This window comes from Alosa sapidissima, chromosome 5, assembly GCF_018492685.1.
Source record: "Alosa sapidissima isolate fAloSap1 chromosome 5, fAloSap1.pri, whole genome shotgun sequence".
Classification (NCBI taxonomy): domain Eukaryota; kingdom Metazoa; phylum Chordata; class Actinopteri; order Clupeiformes; family Clupeidae; genus Alosa; species Alosa sapidissima.
The window spans coordinates 15378187-15384612 of NC_055961.1; positions in this window are offsets into that span (position 1 = coordinate 15378187).

Here is a 6426-nt window from a genome sequence, read left to right on the forward strand (position 1 = left end):
GATTTGGAAGCTGAGATGACCACGGCATTGAAGTATATGGATGCAATTAGTGTGCGGAGAACAAGATTGAGACGCGCGTTGCGCACGGAAGTTGAAGACAGCCAGTCTGGACAGAGTGCACATGAGCCTAGACCTGGGCCTTATATGAACACAGTCAACCTTCCCAAATTGGTCATTCAGAAGTTTTCCGGGGAGATTTGTGAGTGGCAAGGATTTTGGAGTCAGTACGAAACAACCATCCATGATAATGAACGTTTGAGCAAGACTGACAAATTTAGTTATTTGAAATCATTTTTATCTGGCACCGCAGCGAGTGCAGTAGCAGGCCTCGCTTTGTCTGATACTAATTATGACACTGCCATTGATCTGCTCAAAAAACGATTTGGCCGTAAAGATTTAGTGATTAATGCCCATATGAATAAGTTACTGAATATGACTGCAGTAAAACGAGCAAATGATGTAAGCGCTTTGTGCAAATTATATGATGATTGTGAAATACAGGTGCGTAGCCTTGATGCACTAGGTGTTGTAGCGGACACATATGGAAGCTTGTTATGTCCAATACTATTGAAAATGATACGAGAGGACATTGCACTCGAATTCACAAAATCAGAAGCAGACAACGTTCTGAAAGCATAGGAGTTGATGGCCTTTCTGAAATTAGAGGTGGAGAGTAGAGAAAGAACAGTGAATCTCACTCAAAAGAAAGACATGTCTCAACCCGAATGGAGGAGTACTGGCACTGACAAAGAACGCACTCCAGAGCAAGAACGAGAAGGCCCAACTTTGGAAATATGGCCTCCTCAGCTGCAGCCTTCCATACGTGGAGTCCGAACGACAGCAACTGTTTGTTTTGCGGTAAGCCTGATCATAGATCTCCGGAATGTGCCGAATCCACAGTGGATGTGAGGAGAGAGAAGTTGAGAAGATCAGGCAGGTGTTTTATATGTCTTGGCCCCAGACACATTGCACGAAACTGCAGGGCGCACGGCATTGAGTGTGCACAGTGTGGCAAACGGCATCACAAAACCATCTGTAACCAGCAGGCAACCCAAACACGAGACAATGCGACTAAAATAGACACAGGTAGACACAGTTCAAGCTCAATGCTCAGTTTCACCAGGTGATTGTAATGGTAAAGCAGTGCTGTTACAAACGGCAACCATTTGGGTAGACACGCCACGGCAAAGCCAAATTGCCAAATGCTTGTTAGATGGAGGAAGCCAACGTAGCTTTATCCGTGAAGATATTTCTAAAGCTTTGAACCTGCCAGTAGTGGGTACAGAAATAATTAAGCTACACGTATTTGGTTCCGTAAATGCCAAACGAATGACAGCCAGAAAGGTTAAGTCTAGTCTGACAAATATGAAAACGAATGCATCTGTTGAAGTTGAATTACTAGAAACCCCAAGTGTATGTTCATCTAACATTAAAATGGCCAGCGAAGAAGTCAGGCGCTCTCTTGAAGCAAAGGGCCTCCAAGTAGCGGATCATCCTGTGAGAGGCATGGAACAAAAAGGCCTTGGACTTCTTATCGGAGGAGACTACTATTGGAACATTGTGTCAGGACACACAGAGAGACTGGACAACGGACTTGTGGCTGTAGAGAGCAAATTCGGATGGTTGATACAAGGAACTGTGTCCATCCCTGTAATGAGTGTGACAACTGAAACAGTGGACGTAAATGCTCTGCATCTCAGCGTCAGCGAGGAACAAGCGCTGACTGACCAACTGCGCAGTTTCTGGGAGACCGAATCGTTGGGGATCACGGACATCAAACAGAACCCAGAGACAGACGTGTTGTGGAAATTCAAACAAACAGTAAAGTACCAACAAGGTAGATATGAAGTCAGTTTGCCTAGGCGAGAAGACAATATTAATTTGGCTACTAATTACTGTACTGCTAGAAATCGTTTGAATGGCCTAGTAAAGCGTTTTCATAGTAATGACTAGTTGTATGAGCAATATGATCAAGTAATTCAAGAATATCTGGCTGAGGGAATTGTCGAAGATGTGACTAATGTTGAGACAGGAAACCCAGTGTATTATATGCCCCATCATCCCATAATCAAAGAAAGTAGGATTACAACAAAGTTGCGAATTGTGTTTGATGCGTCATCTCACAAGCGAGAAAATCGCTCACTTAATGAATGTCTCTTTGCGGGACCGAATCTGAACCCTGACTTGCTAAGCATTTAATTCAAATTCAGGCAGCACAGAGTTGCTATGATGACAGACATAACGAAAGCTTTTCTGCACATTGGCCTGAATGAGAAAGACAGAGATGTGCTTAGATTCTTGTGGTTCAAGGAGAAAACCGTCCCTTATGAGAATCTTAAAGTGGCGATTATGAGAATGACGCGTGTGCCATTTGGTGCATCACCAAGTCCCTTTCTATTGGCTGCAACTATCAGACACCACCTCAAGAAATATGAAGAGAAGTATCCCGAAGAAGTCAAGGTGTTGGATGAATGTCTTTATGTGGATGATTTAATAACTGGAGCAGATAATGTGAAAATTGCACTCAAATTGTCTCAGAGAGCCAAAGAAATAATGTCAAGTGCAAGTATGAAATTATGCAAATGGAACACAAATTCATCTGAGTTGCAAAATGAATGGAAACAACGAAATAAAGAGGACATAGTGGAAATCAAAGGCCCAAATCCACTCAAAGTGCTTGGTCTAACATGGAACAGAGACACTGACAAATTCATGTTTGAAACTAACGAATTGATTGACTTTCTGCAGAACAAAAGAGACACGAAACGAGGGGTCCTACAGGCAGCTGCGCCCATTTTCGATCCAATTGGATTTTTGTACCCATTTACCATTCGAGTCAAATGTCTATTTCAAGAAATGTGGGAGAGAGGAATATCATGGGATGAAGATCTTTGAAATCGCGCAGACCTGGCATCAATGGTGTTCAGAGATACCTTACTTGAAAAGGATAAGTATCCCTCGTCGTTATGATGATGATAAAGATATCGAAATTAAATGTGATGAAACGAGTGTAAAGGCAACAGTTGATCGTGAGATTCATGTATTTACAGATGCCAGTGAGAAGGCCTACTGCGCCGCAGCCTATCTGAGGTGCATAAAGCGAAATGGAGAGTGTACAACCAGTCTGATCGCATCCAAAACTAAAGTCGCTCCACTAAAGAAAATGACAATCCCCAGATTAGAGTTAATGGGAGCGCTTATTGGGGCAAGACTTGGAAAATTCATATCGAACAATCTGAATGTGAGTGACAATGAATGAAATGTATTTCTGGACTGACTCGATGATAACCTTTCATTGGATTAGGAGTAGTTCCAAACAGTGGAAACCGTTTGTGGAGAATCGAGTAAGTGAAATCCAGAGTCTGACATCACCGGAAAACTGGAAACACTGCTCTGGAACGGAGAACCCAGCTGACTGCGGGACGCGCGGAACAAGTGCCCAAGCACTCCAGGACAAGGCGCTCTGGTGGCACGGGCCGGAGTGGCTGAAAGATGGCGCACCGACACACGAAACCGAACCTCAAGTGATTAATGAAAATGATGATGTGATAGAGTATGTTGTTCAGAATACAATGATTGATCTAACCTGTACAGTTTCACCTCTGTTTGACTTGAACAGGTACAGCGGACTCAACAGAGTCTTGCGAATCACAGCATGGATACAGCGGTTTGTGCATAACACACGGACAAAGGAAAAACGCCATGGACAACTGTGCACAGAGGAGATTCAACAAGCAGAACAGTACTGGATCAAGCGAACTCAAAGTGACAGCTTCCCAAAGGAAATGGACAATCTGTTGAAAAATAACAATGTGGACAGACATTCGAAAATCATTTCACTGAAACCATTCCTGGATGAATGTGGACTTCTGCGAGTAGGAGAGAGACTGCAGGAAACTAACTGGTCCTTTACCCAGAAGCATCCGTACATCTTGCCAGGTAATGACGCATTTTCAGAACTTTTGATTAGAAAGGCACATGAAGATGTGATGCATTCAGGCCTACAAGCCACTTTGAACCAACTGAGAGAAATGTACTGGATATTGAAATCTAGACAGATGACCAAGAGATGTGTCAAGAGTTGTCTGATCTGCAGACGCGCACGCGTAAAAGCAGGCCAACAGGTCAGTGCACCATTACCAAAAGAGCGTATTAACGAGGCCCAAACGTTTGAAATTACTGGAGTTGATTTTGCTGGTCCAGTTCATGTGAAACCAGAAAACAAGAAGGCATACATTGCTTTATTCACATGCGCCGTAACTCGAGCTGTGCACTTAGAACTTGTTTCTGATTTGACCACTGACTCATTACTGCTTGCCTTTAAGATGTTTATTGCCAGACGCGGCATTTGCAGTGTAATATATTCTGATAACGCCCTCTAAGACCTTTAAGAAAGCTGAAAAGGATTTGAAGTTCCTGTGGACATTGATGAAGGGAAAAAAATTGCAGGAATTGTTTACAGACAAGAGGATTACATGGAAGTATATCGTTGAGCGCGCCGCTTGGTGGGGGTGGAATGTGGGAGCGTTTGGTGAGATCAGTTAAGACGTGCCTACGGAAAGTGTTAGGGAGGTCCTATCTCGAGTTTGATGAACTCCAAACCCTGATCTGTGAAGTGGAGGCTGTGATCAATTCCCGCCCCCTTTCCTACCTGCACGCAGACAGTAGTGAACCTTCGCCCCTCACACCTGCTCATTTCCTGACCGGACATAGGATTACTACCCTTCCTTTCTATCCGTTACATGATTCCAGTTCGGGGAAAACGACCGTCACCCAGCTCAACAAGAGATTACAGTATCGGCAAAGGTTGAGTACTCATTTCTGGAATCGATGGAAGAAAGAGTACTTAATGGAACTTCGGTCTACTCACCATGTGAGTAACACATTTAATCAATCTACACCATTCAAAATTGGAGATGTTGTTCTGATTCATGATTATAACCAACTCAAGCATATGTGGAAGATGGGACGGATTGACGAGACGTTCATGGGAAGAGACGGTAAAATCAGATCATGTGCTGTCCGATTGCCGTCTGGATTTGTATTTAGGAGACCTGTACAATTACTCTACCCACTGGAAGTGGATGAACATTGACTGACAAGTTCATCGGGCCGGAGTTTGTTGTGGCTATATTGCATGTGTCTAACAATTGTCGTTGCAGCTTTACCTATACCAACGGTGACGTCCCGTGTGATGCACGTTTCCATATATGGACCTACCTGTCGAAGTGGGCGTGGCCCATTGGGGTTCCCCAGGATAAAGCAAACTCGGACGCGCAGCGCGAGCGCGCACAACAGAGACTCCATACTGCCTTTGTTCCCAATCCCCTTTCCCCGCGCAATTTAGAATTGTAAAATAATAGGTAATAAAATTGCTATCATGCAATAAGAAACGTATCTCCATGAAATCTTTCCCTGCACTTCACATATGTGGCTCTTGACTGCAGTGTGTGTGTGTGGCTCTTGACTGCAGTGTGTGTGTGTGTGTGTGTGTGTTACACCCCACTTTACGTGGCCCTTTAGGGGTGAACAAAAACCCACCACTGACCCCAAATCTTAATAAATATCAGTAACACCTTTTAAAATGTACCCAACCAGTGGGATTTATTACATGAAGATAAACCATAACAGAACACTACATAGACATGACACAAAGTCCAAATCAAAACACATGACAAAATCCCAGGCTGAGAGGCAGCAAGACAGCCAGCAGTCCCCACACCAAAAAGCCTCTCCTCAGGAACTGGATCCTGGAGCCTTTAACTCCTGATCAATCAGGGCCAGGTGCTCCCAATCAAGGCAATTATCTGCGGCACACCTGAGCAGAGGTACAGAGGGGAGAGAACAGGGACAAACAGCACTGGGAATAAATGCAGCCGTAACAGTGTGGCTCTTGACTGCAGTGTGTGTGTGTGTGTGTGTGTATGTGGCTCTTGACTGCAGTGTGTGTGTGTGTGTGTGTGTGTGTGTGTATGTGGCTCTTGACTGCAGTGTGTGTGTGTGTGTGTGTGTGTATGTGGCTCTTGACTGCAGTGTGTGTGTGTGCGTGTGTATGTGGCTCTTGACTGCAGTGTGTCTGTGTGTGTGTGTGTGTGTGTGTAGAAATCCTTTCTCTCTTGCTGTCAGTCCATTTCCTAAGGTTAAAAGCCTCCAGTGGCACCTCCCCATCTAAAGCCCCCGCTCCTCATCCGTCTGTCTTTCCATCTGCGCTCTCTCTCTCCCTCTCTCTCTCCCTCCCTCTCTCTCCCTCCCTCTCTCTCTCTCCCTCTCTCTCTCTCTCTCTCTCTCCCTCTCTCTCTCTCTCTCTCCCTCTCTCTCTCCCTCTCTCCCTCTCTCTCTCCCTCTCTCTCCCTCTTCCTCTCTCTCTCCCTCTCTCTCTCTCCCTCCCTCCCTCTCTCTTCGTGCTGCGGTCTTTGTCTTTTTTTA